The sequence below is a fragment of the Ostrinia furnacalis genome, unplaced genomic scaffold (genome assembly GCF_004193835.3).
Source record: "Ostrinia furnacalis isolate ACB-3 unplaced genomic scaffold, ASM419383v2 OfSCF2303, whole genome shotgun sequence".
In the NCBI taxonomy this organism is placed as follows: domain Eukaryota; kingdom Metazoa; phylum Arthropoda; class Insecta; order Lepidoptera; family Crambidae; genus Ostrinia; species Ostrinia furnacalis.
The window spans coordinates 54076-78026 of record NW_021132542.1 but is presented as its reverse complement, the minus strand read 5'-3'; the positions used below and the strand labels follow the sequence as shown (position 1 = coordinate 78026).

At 34.1% G+C, this 23951-nt stretch overlaps 1 protein-coding gene across 2 annotated transcripts in view; it reads right to left on the bottom strand.

Annotated features, from left to right (window-relative positions):
* LOC114354970 (UNC93-like protein) overlaps positions 1–17913 on the bottom strand; it is a 77743-nt gene extending 59830 nt beyond the window's left edge. For both annotated transcript variants that reach the window (XM_028307592.1, XM_028307591.1), the window contains exon 1: positions 17685–17913. The gene's annotated coding sequence lies outside the window, so the exon portion shown is untranslated. The remainder of the gene's footprint in view (positions 1–17684) is intronic.
* Between the last annotated feature and the right edge of the window lie 6038 nt (positions 17914–23951).

Sequence of the window (23951 nt, the reverse complement as noted above, 5' to 3'; positions counted from 1 at the left end):
ATTTGGAATTTCAAGTCATTTTTTTTTATTTTTCTAACTTGATCATTTTTTATTACTTAATTTATTACCTTTCCACGACGTTATGGTTTAGATAAATGAACAATAATATCTTCATATTTTTTACTATAACTAAGCAATGATGAGATGCTGGCCACATAGCGGGAAATTTACACTTTATCCTTGTACTTTTCGCACGAGACATCAATTGACTGCGCGAAATCGGCCGACTCACGCGCATAGTTTTGAGCCGCGCACGTTACATAAACAAAAGTAACGCAAGTGTAGGCCTTCGACCTCGAAACCATGCATATAGTATACGGGGTGAATATATGATCGACTAATTCCATAAAGGCACCACGTAATGATCGACCAAAGTAAGGGACATTGTCCAAAAATGTAGCAAGCTAAGGCTGTGCGGCAGCCATATTTGTCGCAGAATAAAAGGTGGAGGAAACGGGTTCTAGAGTGGAGATCATGTCTCGACAAACTTATAAGACGAACCCAGCTCGATGGACAGACGGTCTTAAGAATGGCTGGAGCTAGATGTAAAATGTTTAGAGCCTTAGAAGGCTACAGCGATGGATATTTCCTGATATGATGATGTTGATCTACGTAATATAAAGGTGACAGCAAAATAAATACTACCCAAGAACTACATTACACATACTTACTAGTATTATGTTACAAAATTCTTCGGGTTATTTAGATACTTTTTTAACAATTCGTTTTTGTTCTTCCTTAATTAGAATTACTTTCAAGGAATATCTTGTTCAGTTCTATCTAGCTGAGTTGCGTTACGAATAAAGATAATTAATTTTAGTAGATCCAGCATGCTATTAATCTTTAACACATTAATGTAATTACAATTAATAAATATGGCCTTAAACTATCAAGTCTAAATCGTTGTAGGTCAGAATAATAGAATCAGACTCTTAAGACAACGTTTTACTGATAAATCTAGCAACGAGGGGTTCCAGAGTTCCTTGGGAGAGGGAGAGCACTAAATAAATACTATACTTTACCCCCAAGCGTAGACTATACTTATTTCTTACTGAAAGTTGTATGAAACAAACGAGTCCATTAACGTGTTTAATGTACCTAATAGGTATTTTTTATCTTCGATTGTTTTTGTATACTTAACGTCTATCTTAATTATCATAGACACAAATATTTAATTCGTAAATATTTGTGCGCCCATAATTTTCCTTGTAAGTATTGGCAGGAATGATAGATCTGATGAGAAGTGAGGAAAATAAATATTCAAAGAGGACATAACATTATTTTATTTCATTTCAATAGACGGCCACGTCCGCTTTGACTTTTGACCTTTTTAGGTAACCGCATAAACTAGCCGTAACTATTTAGAAGACAGAAACGCACGTTGTCTTAGGGCACTTACCTACTCACCAGTCCTGTTGTCCGAAAAGTATCCGCCCTGTTTTTTTTTTAAGATATTCCGATTTATTGATAGATTATGATTAATCCATTGAGATTAGATGCGAAATACTAAAAACCTGAAAAAGTAACTATTGTCGTACATTTTGAATGCCAATTAGATGCCCAATTAATAAAATATAAGAGACAACTAGCGAAACTAGATGTTTTAGATTCAAGATCTCTATCCGCCACTTACAACTCTAAATTAGGTAAAAAAGGTAAAGTTGATTTCTTTGGTTGACTCGAAGTTGATAACGAATGTTACATTGTCTATAGATTAAGCCTCAGCTGAAACAGCTGGCCACTGGCCGGGTACTTTTCGGACAGACGGCGCAGGAGTTGCGTTGTGACCGGCGCGGCCATATTCTGCAAGGCTATTACAGATTCCGCACACGGCGCACGCCGAAACAACCTTGTTGCAAGGCTCTTTCGGTATAACCCGACAACAACACTAATGAGCCTGCGTAATGTGCCGATGACTGCCGAAACAAACGTCACCGGCGCGGGCGCATCCGTGAACTTCATTGATATTTTTGATTGTACGACTTTGACGTTGTTTTGACCGCGTGTGAATTGCATTGGCTCCGCTAAGTTTGCCCAAGGTTACGAGGCATTATATCAAGATAATTCTATTAATCGTTGCATTTGAGATGAAACCAGACAGAAAAATACAGATAACGCTCATCATCACGCGTTTGCGTTGCTTTGTTATTAATTAAGTAGACGTCACATGTAACCACACACCTGTATTTATTATACGTATAATTATTAAGTTTTAATTTATGTCTTTTTTCCGTACTAATGCCTATACACTTAACATAAAATCACCAACTGGAACGATGACGACTTGGCGGTATTAAGGTTCTTTAAAGTAAACACCGATTGTTTTTATAAGATCCTCCTCAACTCGACAAATACAGATTAGCAAGTTTACTTACTTAATTAGTATTCATAAGTATTCAAACGAGGATTTTAAAGACTGACTTTTTTTCAACGTCAATATATTATACAGTGTATTTTTTATTAATATATTATGTATGTAGAGGCGACATTCTCTGTAGACACGAGTATACCTAATACTATGTAGTTGATAAAGGTACATGACGTGATCTGACACGACTCATCTCGAACCCCAGCTCAACGTGCGATTGTTGTATTTTTTTGTCAGCGAACACTGATCAATCAATCAAATTAACGCTTTGATCTTACGCGGAAAACAAAGTTTGAATAAAACAATTTGATTTTTGACCTAAAAATAAAAATAAAAGAACACTATAGTTAGTTAAATATTGTGTCCGTAGCATTTCAAAATTTGTAACTGTTAACACTCCTCAACAGATTATTATTAGATCTTGGTATTAGATCGGAATAGATAAATTATTTATATAAGTATGTTTTTGTAGCAAAATCGCAACTACAACTACACAATAACTTATGATGCTCCAGTGATTCGCTGAATATACCGGAATCCTCACAAAATAATATCAAGAAAATAACATTGATTATATGGTGATGACATGTGAAAATGACGAGTTTCTTTGTGACGTAAAAAGATAAAAATATAATGATTGTTTACCCGAATCCTACATCTGAGTAAAAAATACGTCAAGCTTATTCAATTGTTTCTGTTAGGTATACTTACCGAAAAATCGCGATGAAAAACGACCAATAGAAAATGATTCTTGATAGTCATCTCGGATCCTTGAATTCACTTTTTATAGATTAAGCACCATTAATGTGGCCATTGTTTTCTTTGTGGTGTTACCGCAAAAAAGATAATAAGGCCCACATTCGCTTGCAAATTAAGTATCTTTTACGGAAAATGCTTCTGGAAAACTTTTCTTAGGCGACTCTACGAGATTCAATGTACCCAGTAATTATTTTAAATCTTTAATCATGGCAATGTAAAGGATTTAACTCGGGAATATAATCCTCAAAGGCGATCTGTGACATATTCTGTTATATGAACTCGTTTAGTAGAATAGTTTTACTTGGTGACAAAAACCCTGAGAACGAGCTTCACAAATGTTTGTGAGCAAAGGCATACGGATTCAATAGCTCGCCAAGGTTCACGTTTTGTTTCATCGAAAACATTTCAATCACTGCACGCAAAGTTAAGGACGTTTGAAATTCGTCCAGGGTTACCAGCTCTACAATTTTTTCATAAATTTTGTATAAAATTATACTTAATTGTATTGTTTATGTAAAATAATTATTCCATCAAAAAACAAATGAAATAGTTAAAACACACATTTGAATGTATGCTAATGGATTGATTTCTAGTGTTGCGGTCACTGAATCCATTAGGTTAATTATGGAAAATTCAATTCAGAAAATTCAGCCAGTATAATTATTATTTTGACTGATCCTAACGTAAAAAGTCATATTTGACCTAAGGAAAAATATGGAATTGCATCATAAAATTTACAGAAAACGCGGAAATAGATGAATTAATACCTACTCCAAATTAAGTCATCTTTAGAAAGTGATATGTACTTATAATTTCATAATCTCTAGGACATTCATTTTCCTGTTTCGACTGCATTCATCTAATGGCATAAAATGTTATGAAACATTACTATTACTAGGTAATAAAACCTTCAACACCACTTCCAGTCATTTCAGTTAAAAGCGTGCAAATTTTTACCTGTTCGAGGCAACCCTGTGGTGAATTTGTGCTACAAATTACATGTCAGCCTATTAACTAGCCAAATTCCAGGTCGTTCCACCTGCAAACAGCCGGAAACTGCGAATCGGCTAGATTACAGGGCTAGCTGTAAACACAATTACGTTACTGTTGTAATGGTAAGCCAGACTGAGCATGCGCGGACAGCTAGCAGTGGATTATGGAAGCAACTAATGGCTTATCCCCGCCACCATGAAAGGGAAAAGAAGAGGTGTGGTGACGAGCTTACTGCAAGGTAATAATTTTAATGTCAGCAATTGTCAGTACCAGTGCCTACTTCTATGTGTCTCCATTAAACCAGGGTTGTAAAGCACCTGGTTATTTTAACAGTTTAACTTAATAATAGTAAAAGGTCCTGTCATTTGCAACCCTAATATTACGCAGCTGTAAAAACAGTTCTGATTTATGACATAAGAAGAATGAACTCATTTTTTTAACATCTGTAAATTATTCATTAATTTGCAATTCATCACACCCGCATTTTGTCCTATGTACCTATTAATGAAAATAATTCCTTAGTGTACGTACACACTCTAGGTAAACACACGCCTACGATTAGGATGTGTTCTGACTAAACCTTCAACCGCAAAATGTAAGCGCGCGTTTGTTCTTTTTGTAAACAATTTTACTTTTTATTAGGTAACACTAACAAGCGTGTAACAACGATTGGGTGGAACGTAACAAAAGACTCTTATCAATACATTTATGAGTGGAACACGAGGAAAGTGGTAAAAATAATAAAATATGTTTTGTCACTTGTTTTGTTAATTCATTGCATTAGCCTACAACTTTTTAATAGTTTTGATGATTAACAGACCCGCTTTACCTACCTATGATTTTTTTTTTGGGTTTTACGTTACGTTTATTACTTAATTATTTTGACACCCCCCACACACTCACAATATAGGTAATAAATTCGTTTTGAGAATAATCTAAACGATTAACGCCAGACACTGCATGACTGACATTTGTTATTACAAAGCTATAAGATTCGTGGATTAATATAAAGGATTTAATTAAAAGTGCCTCTCAGCAGGACATTCATCGTTGATGAATTCTATCTTTGTAATTCTCTGTAACGTTCACCGGTCGTCTTCTAACTAAGACGCAATTCGCTTTTTTGTTTATTTTTGTTTCTATACATTTAAATTAATCTATACTAGTATTATGAACCTGAAGAGTTTGTTTGCTTGAACGCGATAATCTCAAGAACTGCTGGTCCAAACCGATTTGAAAAATTATTATTTTTGTGTTGGATAGTCCATTTAAAGAGGAAGGCTAACATCGTCAATAGCAGAGCAGTAAGAATTTTATTGGAAAAACGGGAAATATTATTCAACCTATTTTCACGCATTACGAAGCCGCGAGCACAGCTAGTATTTAATAAAATTTAACCATAATAAATATTTAAAACACGATTAATCTATCCGTAGTAGGTAGAACGCGTACGTGACAACAATCTTGTGGTCTAACAGTCAAAAGTACTTATTTAAGTATCAAAACCCCAAATTTATTTATAATGTCCTCAATTTACTTAATAGTGCGTATTTGATGTAATTTATAGTTTTAAACAGGTGGAATCAGATCGCGTGCCTCATATTTTGCATTATGCTGTTTGCCTTTGATTGTGGTCTTCGGTGACGTAATTACACTTATTATTTCTCGATAATTAATAGCCCATATAAATATTTGACTTTGTTGAAGTAGTGAATCGACGATATTGTAGAAATTTGTATTTTGTATTACAAGTTGCCGTGGGTACTTGAAGTAATACAATTAGTACGTACTTAACATTTGAATTTTAGTGTAGTGCTTATTACTATGTAGGGTACACGATCAAGCCCTATTTAACCGGTGATAGCCGTGACCGGTAAGGACTTGCGTTAGGTGATATGATTGTTTCACTACTGCAAATAATTTTGTAACACTGTCCAGATTTGGATGCCAGGTTCTTGTACGCACTACTCAATAAAAGTAACTTAATAATAACTTAACATCCAATTAAAAAATTCATTGATTCTGGTAGCAAAATACCATATAAAAAAGTCTTAACAAAGTTTACCTTAGTTTATTTATTTCTTCAGTAGGTAGGTAGTTACCTATTTATTCAAAGCATAATTTGATATTAACCGCCAAATAAAAAAGATTGCATAAAAACTTATCGTTTCGATAACACGTCTAAGTTTGCGCAACGTTTTCGCAGGATATCGTTAACGAGATCATAAATACTTGCAAACATTTACATTCAAAGTGTACATTCCCACATTTGTCAAACAAAACAAGTGGATATAGCTAGGGTCTATCCAAACCTTGACATAAAACTTTTCAGCGATATGACGGCCAATTAGCCGACTGCAGATAAGCGTATGCGGCGTTGCACTTGTTGCATCGCCACGTCACGACACGACACGGACGTCACGTATTGGCATTAAGCCTTCTGGCTTATGTCAATGTCAGATATTTGTGATGACACGTGTTTTATTATTAGTATTTTATTTACAGAGGTATTTTTAACAAATTCTGAAAATTTGTAGACGCAATGCGTGCAAAAATTTTGTAATTGCTATTTATTTATGTATTTAATTCCATCTATTGAGGTATTGGCTTTTCGTAAGACTGATCGAATATCGGTCCAATCGGTAGGAATATTAAGCAGTTACTCAAAACAAGATCTAAATATATCTTCCAAGTTTGGACATTCGAAAAATGTAACGCGCTAGTAATGAGTTGTTACTAGTTAGTGACTGTCATTCAAAGTAAGTAAATGAATGCATATTTTTCATAATAGTCACGTGTTGTCCCACACAACCTGCCGCATTTGGTACTCATTTAAAATTTTACCTTATCCAAACCGTTTAGGATGCAATTTGGCATAAACACTGATTGGTTTCAGTGTTTTACGAACATAGTATTGAACTGGTAATGTGCGGTAACATTGGACATAGTCGTTGACTTATCAAGTTTACTAGCACGTTTAGTGAATTTGGTCATTTTTGAATCACTAACTCATAAATAGGAGGAAAACTATTCAAGATAGCTTACACGTTTCGAATCTAGATAATTAAGTACTTAACTCGTTTATCTTAATTATAATTAAGTGAAAATGTTTGCGATATAATCAATTTAAGTTTCTAAGTTATCTTAACAAGAACTTGTGAAAAGTAGCCATAAAGCTAGATAAGGATCGTAATGAAGGATAAATCAATGTTATTGTCGGCATAACATTTAGTACCAATGTTAGCACCTTATTATATTATACCTAATACAGCAATAATGTCACGATAATAATTTTATTTATTAAACACGCGATCTCAATACTGTTGACCGTTGAATTGGTTAGGATTTAATATCGGTTTAAAAGTTGATCGAGGTAACGTTTGAAAGGATTAATAAATGTGTGTTAGGGGAGCATCGGGTGGCGTGTACCGAGCGAGCGAGCTAATCACTCAATCTGTCTCCGTCCAGGCTACTACATCAAAAATAACGGTTGGTTTGTCACATTGTGTCAGTGAGACGTATCCATCCTCGATCTCGTCTCAATGGTGGACCCTGCTCAGTCGGTCTAAATGATGTCAAGTTTATCTGTGCCAACTTAACGGTTGCCTTTTCCTTAGGTATTTACTTTGTTGAAGTTCTACTAACTCATTAGCTTTAAGAGGCAGCCTTTTAGGATGCTCGTTTACCGGCTGCATTGTGTTGAACAAAGCGATAATGAAGTTTATGACAGCATTCAGTTCACACAAACTGCACATCCTACATTATTTGCTTACTGACTTTATTATTCGAACGTGTCAGGTGTTCTGGTATTATTTTTCTTCTTAGAACATTTTTATTATGATTCTGTTGTATGCGATTAGTTAAAATTGTAGTGACTCACTGTGAGGTTCTCTGATTCTGAGCATTCTGAGCTAATAGATACAAGAAAGGTTCCATTTACTTAATTTACAGAAACAACTGAAACAAAACGGCTAATTAATTTCCTACACAATTATTGATTTAATTACATCCGCATCGAAGGTAAGTATTAGTATTCTAATTCGATAATTGGTAAATAACGAATCTTGAAGAAGTAAATCATAAGGAAGTAATTAAAAATAATATAGAAGGAATGGAGCTAACGGGAATCTACTTACCTACTACTTAGTTCGAAAATAAAATATTTATTTACTGAGTCAGAAATATTCAATATGCTAAATATTGTAATGAACTTTCATTGAAAAGGGTTCGACATTGTCCTTTGTTGCATTACAATCATAAGGGAAAAACTTCAAGGAAACCATCTAGATCTATCTATCGTATAGACATAGACTAGTTAGTATTCCGTGGAATGTTTTCGTTAGAAAAATAACATTACGCATTGTAATTAGTCATTTGTTATGGCTTAGTGTGGACACTAATTTTCAGGATTATCTTCTCCCGCTTTTATCTTTTGGCTCCTATTAAACTATAAAATTAGGGTTTACAGCTCAGTTAAATGGCCATTTAAAAAAAATAAGACCTTTAACGTGGATAAGCAAACGAATAGTGCGACCAGGTTCAGTGTTTACAAACTCAGCTATAGATTACGGAATAATTTAAAACCACGCGTGGCTTCGGAAATTTTCTCAATACAGTATCTGGCGAATGAGTCATTCGCTTGAAAAAATATCAATAATAACTTTATACCTACGTTGTGACATGTTCATTTACTCTAGATAATATAGCATAACTGTTTATTCAGCAGGAAGCACAGTCTGTTTAAATTAGAATGGCAATACTGGAGCGGTTGGCCTCAAGAAGATGGTTTTAAGGATAGATGCAAATATTTCACAGCCAGGAGCGGAGTAGTCGGAAAACTGATTGATTAAATTGATTACAATCGATTAGGTCGTTAACTCTAAATGAAAATCATTATTATTCTAGGTAATCGTTACTTAAATCAACTTAGTTACTCTTTGAGGGAAGTATGTTACATTAAATATATTACAGACTGACATTATTAAATAAGTAATTTGAACTGCCTCGGTAACAAAAGTCTGCTTTGGTATTACCTACTTATACGTACGGTTTACAAAAAGGTGTACAATTAGAGACAAGTAGTATAAGACAAAGTTTTCATAACATCTAGCTAGACATAGAGGTATAAGTTTACTTCTATCTCAATCATAATATGCATAGGCAGGATTCTTTTTCTTACAATTCTTAGCTAATATTTGTAAGCTTAGATATGAAACTCGTGTCCTTACAATACATGATGACTGGAAGACAATTAGTAGGTATATCTTATACCTACCTACATTTAAACGAACAGCTAGTTAGTAATTACTTTTATTGTCATACTTAATGAATGATGAGGCCGCTACTAAGAACAGTGACAAATCAAGTTTATCTAATGAGGTTTATTGTAGATAATTCGTCTATTAAACCGAAAACAAGTTTAATTAAGTGACAAAATTGTTCGCGAATATTGCTGAGGTAGTTAGGTGCATCTAGTACTATGGTGACACTATGGTGGTACTATGGTGCATCTATTTATTATTGAAATGATTAATTCCTGAAAACTTTACGAAACATTCAGTTAAGTAAATATATGCTTATAATAAAATGCCATTTTTATTATAAACAAAATAACTAAGCATTTTAACATTGTTTACTGCCTACGGGAACGACACATTACATTTGTTTCAACTTAAACGAGTATCTCTTTATTGAATCACAACAAACCTCTATTTAGTGGATGTTAAAACAGATAGGAAGACAAGGTAATGAATGACCAAAGAACAATAGCAAAAATATTCGTTGTTAATGTGTTACGTCGTTAACAACGGGTCAGACTGACTGGCACTGTATCTCTAACTTAATGAGAACTACCTATTTTAGTTTATAGTCGAAATACTCAAATCTTAATCCGACGTTAGGTACAATAAAACTGTAATTTACGCTCTAAAAATACACCATTTCAATCATAACTTTGAAAATGATTTAACCTTAAGCGTGTTAACGATATGTTTATGTTAACTAATGATTAACGTCTGTAGAATCCTTAGAAACACGGTATTATTACGTCTGTATATTTCTTGCAACTTGCTTTGATATAATATTTTCATTGAAAATGTCAAGCGTTTTATCTCAGATGTTGATTTATGCATATCAGTTTTTATAAGCAATTCTAGTCAATTACAATACCGATGTTTTCAATTCTTGCTAAGGTTTATATCTTCTTCATAATTATATTATCCATCAACGACACAATTTTGAGCATATATTCTACGATGTGATCTTAAGAAATCATATTCAAACCTCATAAAAATTCTTTTTGGTGAAATTGAAATTAACTAGACTTCCTTTTAAGATTGAACGGCTTAGGAAGTGGGGCGACGCGATTGTAAAAATCCACATTTAATAGTCTTTAAGATAACCGAAGTACGTAATTATTAATTTAAGAACCAGACCGAGGCGGTTCGATCGTAAAACCGTTAATATACTCACTTACTGACGGCTCCGACTGAACAATTAAAAGGGTCTAAAGGGGATTTTGTAGAGACGGCGGTATATTCTTTCAACTTCCCTACTACAGGATTTAATTCGGGACATACATTCTAACAAAACGCGTGTTAAGATGAAGATTGGTTAAGCTTAATGAAACCGTCATAATATGAATGAGAGTAATTCCCTTACTAAAGAGTTAATAAAGCTTAAAGGATTCTTTAAATAGGTATAATAAATGAACACTTATAGCCATCAACTGCCGATGATTTCTGGTAAAATGTTATCTACCTACATTAGAACTTTTATTATACCTAGTACCTAAATGTCGGAAATCGTCTTTTTATTCTAATATCCGAAAAGTACGAGTTAAATATTGGTAATCGTATGTAGAGACTCCAGCCTAAGTACTACGGTTCGTGAAGATTGGAAGCCTTACAACACCTTAACTTAGCATGACGTTGTCATTGAGAACAACTTCTCTAAAGAATCTTAACGAACGCCGGAACATTTGCTCTTACATAAATTAAACTAACGTAGTGCAATGCCTGCCCGTTGAAAATATTATCTTATGTTGTAATTGTAGTAGTCTCCCAAAACGTATATTATACAAAACTTTTATAGGTGACAAGGGCACCTGGCTTAACGCTGTTTCCGTTTCCCTGTTCCCTGTATATAGGGTGGGAACGATAAATGATCTCACTCTATTATTTCTAAACTATACAAGATATCAAAAAACGGATTACTGAAGCTGGAAACATTGAATTTTTAGAATAGTTCCAGTTTATTCTGTAACCTACTGTTTAGACTGTGTAGGTACCGTTTGAAAGTGCTCATCTTTTAGGAACAGTAACCAGTTTTTCTAAATCTTGTATAGTTTAGAAATAATCGAATGAGAACACTTATTGTTTCCACCCTGTATGTATAAACGACGTACATGTCTCCATTTCTTCATTATGTATATTATATTATGATGAACTTACGAGGATCGGTCAAGTATTTAAAAATAATATGATATTTTTTGTTTTTTAAATCTAAAAGCTGAATTTTATGAAGAAAAGATGGATATGATTAAATGATTAACCACAGACGTACAAAAAGCTTTGTGCAAGTAAAGCATATATTGCGTCATATGTTTAACAGTTTGATATAATGCCGACGACGTTACCTGTATTTAATTATATAATTTTCATTATTTATTTCTTTTTCTAGATTTCTAGAGATTAAAACAAAATCTTTTTGATTTATTATAATATGCCAGTCGTTTAATCTTCAAATAGGTATGATCGAATAATATTTTAATGCTAATGTAATTCAACAAGCAAAATATTGTACCCAAAATACCTACATTCTTATGTTCCGTACACATGAACAACAATAACATGCGAATATAATGTATGGAAAGGAGTACAGTCACCGTCAAATATCAAAATATTTAATGCTGACTGTACGCCAAATAATTGCCACGCGCGTGTCACAGTCACGTCACGACAATGTCCCGATCGACGCCATGTTGGTCTGATAATTTTTGCACATTAACTTCCAGTTCTGTTTTATTGCTATACTAGCTTTCCGCCCGCGGCTTCGCCCGCGTGGAATTTCGTTTGTTAAATTTTCCTGAATTTTCTTTGCTATAAACCACACGGAGCCCGAGACCTTTCCAACGAATGCAAAACCGTGGAAATTGGTCCGTGCGTTCTGGGGTTATAGCGTCAGGAAGGAAAACCCGACTTATTTTATATAGTAGATTATGAGATGCGGGAAGGACATAATAATATTATATTTTGTCCAATTTAAAAATGGTCAAAGAAATCGGGGCAATAGACATAATTATTTAACTCACAATTGTTATTGCAGTTACACAATGCACTATATCCGTAGTTTCGTAGTTCAGTGTATAATTTAGAATATCTTTAAATAAACTTATCATGTCACGCTACTTATATTGTGCATATTATTAACAAGCATATTAGTCGCAATATTAGCAACAATATGCTACATTTTGAATTTATGAAAAAAATTGGCTAGTTAACCTTACTGCTCTATTAAACCATGTAATTGCGTTTATTATACTCAGCAGTGAATATACCCGTGTACAAGTAATCAGACGATTAATTTCGACACACACATACAATACGAAGGCTTTTGTGCCCATGAAGTATCGGTTATATGCGCTTAAATAGGTTATTTTTATTTTTACTTAATCCAGTAGGTACTTTGAAAAGATAACTTTAATAATATAAAAAATGTTTTGTGTACCTATTCAGAAAAGATACACAATAAGAATTTAAAATGTAAAAAAATGAGAAATTAATAAGTACTAGGTATTTTGATTGAATATTGTTTGTCACGAGTATGTCAATATTAGAAATAACTATTTATTTGCACAGTATTAAACATGAGACCTTTTGTAAGATTATCACTGTTATTTTACAAACAAGAATATTTCAAACTATACAAGTCTGATGAGCTTTCTGTCTGATGCTATTACTAAAATTAAACCATAAGTATCTATTTTAAGTTAAAATGTATTTGTACCGAAAATTTTGAGAAAGTTTGAAGGTCAGTTTTATTATGATACTCGTATTTGAAATGTGAAATGAGGATCGATTGATGATACTTCTTTGCCATCATCATAATCAATATTCGCAATAGATTTAATTTCAAAGAGCACTCTTAGGTAATACCTTTTAGATCCCAAAAATGTTTTGTCATAGAAAAGTTAATACCTAGCTGCAAACCCCCCGTTATCGTATGCACACCGAGCCTTGACTGTGAGTGCATTTGCCTACATGTTGCCAAATCCTCGGGCGACGCACCGAGCAAACTAGTTTCTTAGCTTCTCGTGGAATCCGCGGCCAGACCGGTTCCTGGCCGGTCAGCAAGAGACCGAAATAGCCTGGAAAGTGTCGATTTTTCAACCTGGAGCACTCAGTGATCGAAAATCATCTCATGTCATAATACAACCCGACATCTCATCTTTGACTTGTAATGTGCAAAGTGTTAAAATCTCTTTGGGAGACTAATGCCCGTTTTCACCATCAATCCTTAATTTTTAAGTGACCCCTATGAAAACAAATTTCATATTATTTGTTACCATAGGGGTCACTTAAAAATTAGGGATTGATGGTGAAAACGGGCATAACACGCGTTATAATAAAAACATACAAAAAATTACGAGTAATAGGGGAGAGTTCGGTATATTGTACCGCCGGGTAAATTGTACCACCCTCATATTTCGTAAAGTATTTATTGAATGTCTGTAATAGCAACACTCACCGATACACAACTAAAACAAATTAATATCGGCCATGTGGTTTTTGCCGTGACAACAAACACGTGTGTTTTATTTTGAAAAGTATTTTTTCATTGTTTTCAAGTAACTTTTGACAATACATGTTTAGTTTGTAATTTTGTTAAATTTAATCACAGGGTGTTTCTAATTTATTATTTAGAAGCGTAAATTAGTGTGGATTACAATTATTTGAAACATTTTTCGGTATTTATAAGCTATATTTTTTACCGATTTTTTAAAAGCACTATCACCTAGTCGGCTAAATTGTACCACATCAAGTTGTATGGAACTTTACCAAAGGATTTTGAAATTTTTTTTAGTAAATCATATTTTGAAGTTATAATAGCGTAGTTATGTTTGACTAACAATAAATGAAAGCAAAAGACTGGCAAAGTAGATTAGGTATAGGTGTGCGTTACGATAATTGGAATTACAAAACTGGTACTCAAAATCGTGATAACGTGTAAAACAATATCGATTTTCTATGTTATTAACTACTGTTCCTTTTCGTTTCCTAATTTGTTAAGAATGTATCGTATAATATTTTGCCATAGTTTTTTTATAGGCTTGAAATTTATTGAAACCCAATTTAGTAACCCTGTGGTACAAATTATCGAACCGGTTGGCTAAATTGGACCGAAGCTCTGAACTCGTACTTTGTTGATTTGTGCTAAATATACAACAATCATGTTAATTAATACTTATGAAATAGTAAGTTGAACAATGTATCCTTTATTATATACCATGGACATCAGCAAAAACAAAAGAAAACTATGTGTAAAATGGGATTGAAAAAAACTGGTCCAAATTAGCGGACTCTCCCTTACCTGCCCAAATACATGAATAATATTAACACCTACACCTTTAACTTCTTAGTTCAAAACTAGAATAGAATGAATAAATGAAAATGTCTGTATATTGTCCCCGAATAGTGATACGAGTAAGTGTCCAAAATGTCACATTCTGTGTAATATAAAATCTTTTCAGCATTGCTTTAAGGCAATACAAACTCATTAGCCTTTTGATTCATGTGTCGTTTAAAACAAGCGATGCGTCTTAATTTTTACTTTTGGCGGCGTCCGACTCGAAAAGAAAGTCAAACGTTTACGGAACCCAATATAAACGTTTCGTTAGCAACCACCCGTCGTCTGCTTGATGTTGTAGTACATGCTCGGAGCTAATGATTTAGATAAGTATGCCGCTAGTCCAAGCAAATAAACTATTTAGTACAGCATTTGTGAGGTGTCTATTTTTTTTATTTATTCGATAGTGCAACGCAGGTACCGTTATCCAGTTGAGGCAGGCTTTCGTATCCAGGCCAAGGTCATTTTTCACATCCAAACGAGATGTTATCTTCACGTAACATGTTAAAAGTAAATATAAAGTCGCGTTTGTTTTGACAAAAAATAACTTTCTAATACGACCTGTAAAAGACTTAAACGAGTGCTCCTTGCGCTTAACTTTCTGAAACTTTAATGTTTCTTTAATATTAAACTATTATTACTGTGGGCAACCACTATTAATTTATATTCGCTAATACTCGTATGATTTATATGTGTCAAATATTTATGATTTTGAACTGTTCGATGATCAAGGGCTCAAATTATTATGAATAATGTAGGTACTGTTTATATGTATTTATTTTCTATAACCCTAGTTAAAGCCTGAGCCTGCCGGCATCATATTTTAAATATTTAGAGTAAACATTGCTGGTTGTACTACAACTTAAGCTGCACACAAAATATAGCATCACGAACGTGGTTTAGCTCCTCAGTTGTTATGCAATACCCTCTAAGTTTCTTCATACCAAGCTTCGACTTCAACTGGATCGTACTAGTTATATCCAGTTAATATTAAATTCCTACGACTCGTTCGAATCCGTGGACAAAGCTTATTTTGGGCATAATTTAACATTAAAGCAAATTAATGTGTCTCTTGATGTTGGGTAATTTAAATAAATCAACTAAAACGCATTAAGGAATTACGTGTTTCTCATCAATTATTACAATAGCGTCAGTGTGGCAGTGGTCTAAAATGTAATGCGGGTATGGCCTGTCATTAGCTAGTTTGCCCACATTGGTCGTCGCTAGTTATCTAATTAGATTTACGCTAAAAATAGTGGATTTTAGTGCTAAAGATAGATACGGCGGTACCAATATTCCTCTTGAATTATTTCGCAATCACCCGCAGGTAGATGTGTCCTCAGGCGCTCATTACGAAATCGTGCTGGTAACAACACGAAGGAACAAAGTTTATTCTATTACTAACTTATCCCCGTGGCTTCACCCGTGTGATTTCGATAAATTGTGGACTGGTTTAAACTATAAACATTGAATATTTTCATCAAAACCCGTCTCTAGTTATTGCTATTGAAAGAATAACAAACCTCACAAACTTTTGCGTGTATATTAATAAATATGTATTGGGGTTGATATTTGTTAAGTTGCGTTTAGTAAATAACTATTAGGTTAACAGTTTAGGTTTCCAAGGTAATTCTGTAATTCTTCTAAAGATTATTATTGTAATGAAGACATTCAGTATTCTTGAAAGTTTTGCCGGAATGCAAATGGGGTAGGTATGTACCCCATTGTAAGGAGATAAAATTACTGTCTTATCTCCTTACGATACTGGTGCTTAAAGCTCTCTTCTGATATCGCATAGGAAATACCAAACCATTACTTTTTGATATCTTATCAAACCATCGGAACCATTTAAAACAAAGAACAAGATAGTTGAAAGAATTTTCGTTTTTTGAATAAATAATTACTTTGTTACTTAAAACACAATTAACAAAATAGCAAAAGTACCTTTTACAAGTTTTAGAACGAGAAATTAATTAAATTAGTTGATGTTGTGTATAATTATGAAATTTACTTTAATGTGTTGTCCTCTAAATCTGGTATTGTTACTTATTACTACTTATTGCATTAAAAAGTTAAAGTTTTTTTTAAAGATAACCTTATAATTATTCTTCACAATAGACCTCATAAGTTAAATGGGGAAAATAGTTTTTTAAATATTTATGAAATTATTTTTTTTTATTTTTTTTAACATTAGGTCTACTTTCACCCTATTCCGTGTAATTTATCAAGAAAAGCAAAAAATCAAAGAGTAATAGTAAATAAAATACAACTCAAATCTGCTCTTAGGTTGTAAATATTCTTAAATTGATTTGTTTTTCAGAAAGATAATTCATAATCACATTGCATTTGGTGGAAAACTTGTATTATTTGACATGACAAATTGTATCTGACAATTTGTATCTAAAATCTCTGTGTAAACAACAATCTGTTGATATTATTATTTCTCAGACTCTTTAGCAGGCGTCGTAGATGTTATTAAAATAGGTTTTTGTGTTTCGCAGCAGTCGCGGGTGAATAATGCGCGAACAAAAGAACCAAACATACGCGTCGAATCGAGCGCCACTTTTCACTGTGACATCAATATGGCAAATTCAAATGTGCAAAACACAATTCCAAGTAAAGCCGAGACAAACTCGACACTGTCGTGACTACGTTTATTATCTAAGCACAGTCTGAATATTTACAAATACCGTCGAAGCTGTTAACCTTAACAGTACAGCCGAGCGAAGTTGTAGGTAATTGGTAACCCAACTCGTTAGGAACGGCCGAGTATCCGCCGAACGCCAACGCATATCTACGAAAAGTGTCCGCAAGCCGCGGCGCGGGCGCACCACCAGCCGCTCAACGAGGACCTTTTGGAAAGTCACCCGAAACCGACTTCCAAACTGAAACTCGCAAATGCAGTCATTCGCCGTGCTGCGACAAAAGTTGCACTAACCTGTTGGAATATGCAGAGGTCCTGACGGCTGGTGATTCCTTGTCGGTGTCTCGTGTTAAGAGAGTAGTCCGGTTTTGCATTCACGTACCGAAGCACGATCACACTGCGTGAGAGAAAGGGCGCGCAACTCGCAAGTGGCGCACAACACAAGTGGATATTCGCGTGGTGTGCGTCGGCGGTTCGGAGCGAGAGTGGGCGTCACGAAAGCGTGTTGGCGGTCGCGGGTCTCAGCTTGGACTGAAGGCCGCGAGGCGCGGGGGCCACTTTATGCCCGCGCGCGTCGCGGGCGCACCCCGCGGCAATCCGCCGCCGCAACCTGAACACCCTCATCCTGAAACATCACCTTATCAAAAACCACAATTAACATTTCATTTACCTGTAACAGAAGTAACAGAACATCCACATAATCCCTATTCTGATGAAAAACAAATGGTTTCAGTTTCAGTCTGAAAATCGAGTATGTTTACAAACGCTGACAACACTCCTCCCATCGTAAAAGTTTCAGTAAGAATTTAGAAGAAACTACATTTATTAGAATGATTTAAACTAACACAAAAAAGTACAAAAGTTGGTTTATCCTAATCAAGTAGACTTGGAATGCCTATTAATCTAAAACCAGTATAAGCAGCCTTTTATCTTTGAGCCATTGAGCCTTATTTCAAAACCACATTTAATTTTATTAAAGCTAGACTCCATGATAAAAATTCGTTACTAAATACATTTTTGTGGGGGAAGTGTTTTCAGTGTAAAATGACGTTTGTCGGCACACACAGGTGTGGGTGTACAAACATCAGTCTTTACGTTTCAAAGTAATTGTTAAGTTTTTCAGTCGGAATAGGTAGGTAAGTATAGGTACAAGAAGTTCATTCATAAATTTTAGAAGCAGGTATGGTTAAATTTTAGCCGTATAAGAAAATAAGGAAGTTTTCGCGTGACAGCAATGTAAGAATTGTCTGCCACTGATCATTCAGAAGCTAGTATCGCAAATAATTTAAAATACAAACACAAGTTACATAATTTAGGTTATACTAACCATGTCCACAGTAACCTACTTAGGTATATTGATATTATAAAAAGTTTCGGTACTTAACTACGTCGAAATGCGTGTAAGCAAACTACTAAACACATTTCTCTCGAACTGCCATCGCGTCGCGCCATTTCCGATTGTTCGTAAAATAAAATTCAACAAAACTAAATGAATTAATAAAACATACCTTTTTGTTGCAATTTCTTACAAAACTTGCGCGCAAAAATACATTAACTTTAAAAAAAACCGACTTCAAATGCGCGATCACAAAAAAAAACGAAAAATTAAAAAATATTGCGTATAAAAAAGTTCATCCCCAATTTTCCACCCTTGGGGATGAAATATTTTCTTCAAATTCGCATAAAACCACCCTTTTGATAATACCTATTCAACAAAAAAATAATCGTTCAAATTGATTTATAATCGGCGGAGATATTGCGTATAAAAAAGTTCATCCCCAATTTTGCACCCTTGGGGGTTGTTTTTTCTATTATTAAATTTAAATGGGACCACCCTTGAGGTATTACCTATACGCCGAAAAAAGATATGTTCAAATCGGTTCATAATTGGCGGAGTTATCGCGTAACAAACATAGAAAAAAAAAAACATACGGGTCGATTTGAGAACCTCCTCCTTTTTTTTGAAGTCGGTTGAAAAGGTGATTTAAAAAAAAAATGCGCAGTCGGGGCCCAGTGTTCCTGACGCGCTCTCGGCCGTCATGGCTTATTTGCCATTTTGGTGTTTTTGTACTTTGGTTTTATTATAGTGGTTATCTATTTTGTACCTACTTGCATCGAATACATACTTTTTCTTTTCTTTTATCGAAACGTTACACATTACTATTACCTCACAGCTTCAGTGTTTCAGAGCCTCAGTATCCATCCAACTACCAACCAACACAAAGGGTAATTGGAAAGTCCTCTAAGAAGAGATGTTAGTACCTAACTTTAAAGTTCACTTCAGTGATTCCACTATTTAGCATGAAAACGTCGCCGATTTTGCATAACAAAGCAGTGGCTCTTACTTTCCTGGATAGTAAAATCCTCGACCTACCTTCTGAATAACGAAAGCAGTTGTTAAAACGTCACCTACTTATGTAGGTACATGTTTGACGTGTAACTATGTAGTATTTACTTAAAATTAACTTTTATAAAAAATGTGTTCCATTTTTTATACAAGTTATTGTCCTGTTGTAAAACCTTACACTTCAACGTTTAAATAGAAAAAAAAACCGGCTGTTAAAACAAAATGTTATTTTCCTGGGTCCCAATCTCTTTAAATCTCTAAACTGAGTTTATAAAAGAAAACGTCACAAACTATCACATTTATAATATTAGTAGGATATATTTTTTACTCTTTGAATTTATTTCTCGTTACTTAGGTATATTTAGTACTGGTACTTAAAAGAATATTTATTCTCATTGAATTTACTTCTTGTAACGTATAGTTCTTACTGATACGTAAATCTACTTTTCTTCTAAAGGAAACATCATTACATCATTCCCTCAGCGCTCAAGATCCGTGCCAGGGACTATACGTGTGGTTACCTAATGGGTCGAAATAATTGATGCGGAATTTAACACGTTCATCCGTGAGTCCAAGTATAACTTACATGTGGTTGTTACGCGAGCCAGAACTAAAGTTTAAAGTTTCATGACAGATTTAGTTTACAACAACGCTTCAACCACAGGTTGCGCGGAGAAAACTTTAATTTCACCGACTGAACTTTTAACATAACTTTTGTGGAGTCGAATGGTTAGGTATTCACTTTTCTAATGATTCAATTCACATAGTTGTCACTGACATTTAAGAAATTGATATTTGGGTAATTGGTTTCTTTCCAGTGCTTCAAAAAGACACAAGCCAACAAATAAATCTTTAATTAACTTGCGATAAATCTATTTCTTAAAACAAAACAACAAATCCAAGTTTTGATTGAATCTTAATCAATTACCTGTTTCTCTTAAAAGTTTGTTTGATAAGGCTAAATAATTTGACTAAAGACATTTAGGAGATCATTCTGTTTTTCCACCCACAATCACAAAGATTCACGCAATCACAATCGTTTGATTGAACAGATTGCAAAATTTTAAGATTAGGAAAAGGTGTAAGCTGATCCCTTAAAGAAAGCTCGGTGTTTGCAAGGAAACTGCATTCTCAGGTGGGCCACACCAAATAAAATAAGCAGACTACCTATGTATATTTTTCAGTTTCATGAGCACATTGCGGTGCTTAATTAAGCTGATTTTCTGTTAACTAATGATTTGATACTTCGAAGGTGCGTTATACAATCGATCACGAAAATCAAACAGCAGCTCATGTACCTATTCTTGCAGTTTGTCCAAAACTCACACGAGACTATGTAAAAGCTGGTCATTTTTGTTTCCTACTAATAAAGTCAAAAACAAATAAAGTCAAACGCAAAAAAACTCCACAAATCAAATCTGATATTAATCGAGATTTCCCTTTTTCAAGTACGAAACAATCCAGTTTATTTGATAGACAGATTCCTGGCTGAAAATGTCATCATTCAAACCTCGCTCGGAGCGAAATTACAAAAGTCGTTTGCGGTCAAAATAGAGTGCTATTCCTGAAAAAAATCATGCCGGTCTGTTTAAATCTCTATCCATCACAACTGTTCATTCAACAATTCACGCTGTTGTAAGGTCGAGAGAGAAATAAAGAAGCGACGAAAACGATAGTCAAGATTGAGTTATAGAATAGACCCGTTGCCTCAAGGTAGGTATGTAAACACAAAACAAAAGAGCTATTTGTGTACCGACTTGCGTGATTTAGTTCGCAACCTGATATTTTTGTGGTCATTATATGTATAAGTCTTCATTGTTTAGTCTTTTCAAAGCTAGCTCATCTTAATTACAAAACAACTATGACGTGATGATAATTCTCAAAATAATATTGATACTTTAATGTTTGTATAATTATTATTATTCTTTGAATCTGTTGTGTAATGATTCATAAATTATGATTTATTATGAATCATAATAAATCACATACCTTTATCTGCCTGTTTTTCATTTACTACATTTTATGCAATAGCGTACATAGACCCTAGAGTAATAAGAAAAGATAATAAGACTGATATTGGATGTGTAACATATGATGAGTTCAGATTTCAAACAGATTTCGTCCTTCTAAAAATGGCCGCACCAGTTTCTCTCACGGAAAAAGTTCGTAAAATTAATGGATGGAAAAGGGCAGGTTCAAAGTTGCCAGGGAAATTAGATCAACCATTGTGTTGGCGACCTACGTTAGCAATTGCGACAGGTTATAACCCTGAACGAGGATGAGAATCAACAAATTATACGGGCAGGCACAAGATACTGGACGCTGAAAAGGGTTTACCATAAAAAAAACTAAAATATCTTTTGTGAGCTAGGATTGCATGTTTTGAATATGCCAGCACAAAATAATAAATTTATTACATGAAATTACATGATGATATTCTTAAATTATGAATTGCAATTGCGAATTTCGAATGAATATAATATTGAATGACTTTTATTGAACTGTAAAAACGCGATGCTCATATACTTACCTAGATTTTGTATGGCAAATTATGTGAGGAAATCACGTTACGACGTTAATTTTTCCCTTGCTATCTTAGTTGAACTAGGTATATTTTCTTTGCCTTTCCCTGTCCTATAAAACTCTACACAGAAAGCCCGTTGGCAGCCCGGTGGCTTGTTGTCGGCAGTTTTATTCCAAAAGAATCATGTCGACAGGTTTCATGTATGTATGTATACTGTAGTAACCTTATTATTAAAATATTTATGTTTTGATAATATAATATAGTATTGTATTATGTCATATGAACACATGCGACATATCATGTACGAAATCACGTAATAGAAATAACGCAAGGTCGTTATTGTAATTACAATATTTTTTACGACAATTTTCATGTCAAAGTATTAAAATAAAGCAGGTAAATGTTTCTGATGAGAAATTACAAGACTATTTGCATAATCGTGCTGTCATAGTTTTCACAATTTTATTCAGTCTGATGTAGTGACAATATTTTGACTGTCAGTACTTATTCCGTATTTTTTTCTTCCACGCTTTGATGTTTTTTGAGGATCGGTACAAAGAAAAAAAAAGTAGTTTTTATTTATTTATGACCGTAACAGCAGTTTGTCTCACGTATTATGTAGACAGACATTATCTTTCGTCCAAATTTTGAAAAAACATCCTATTGGTTGTCGATGTTGAATACAACATCAATAACAACCACGTGTCAGTGTAGAACAAAGTATTTTTTAAACGTATCCCTCGTATCATTTCATATTAAAACAGATAATATTATTTAACTCTAGTGAGCTTGACAAAGGTAGATATTTTTCGTTCATTCCATTTATCAATGTATGAAGACATCGGTCCAAAACTGGCAACCCATGAAAGTATACATTAACCTTGCCACCTACACAAATTTTTAGGGTTTCGTAGTCCTGACAGACAACCCTTATAGTTTCGATATGTCTGTCTGTCTGTCCGAGGTTTTGCTTAGAAACTACTGGCACTAGAGAGCTGTAATTTTGTGGAGGTATGTATATTAATCACGCCGACAAAACGGTAGAATAACATTTTGAAAAAAAAAAAATTTTTTAGGCTACATGTAATGTGGGGATGATTTTTTTTTCATCTTCTACCCCATCGTGTGGGGTATCGTTGGATAGGTCTTTTAAAATGGCTTAGGGGTTTCAAAGACTATTTTTCGATTTAGGGATCTGTTTGCAAACTATTAAAGTTTGAAGTGCCAATTTTTGTTCGAGTAGGGCGTCATTTTCATGAACTTTCAAGAAAAACTATAGCGGTTAAGATAGATCACTTATATACTTATAAAATTTAATTTAACCAGTAAAATTCCTTAGATGAAAATATGAAAAGTGACTTTAGATGAAGTAATTGCTTGCTTCTGAAATAAATGTATTGTGGTAACGACGGACAACAACGGAATCCTACACTACGCGTGACACGACACGCACTTGGGCAATTTTTTTCTTCGTACTTTCTCTGCATGGGATTCGATAAACTTTTTTCGCCATTTGGCTTTTATTTCAGGTGATAAAAGGAAGATATTTATAGCTGAAGCCATAAATTTGTCATTTTCCCTTTTATGCGTAATAAACGTACACGTCAAAGGGCAAATGGCGTAAGAATTTGAAAAGTTTCACCATCACGGAGAATTGTAAAAACACCAAATTCCAAATGTATGACATAGG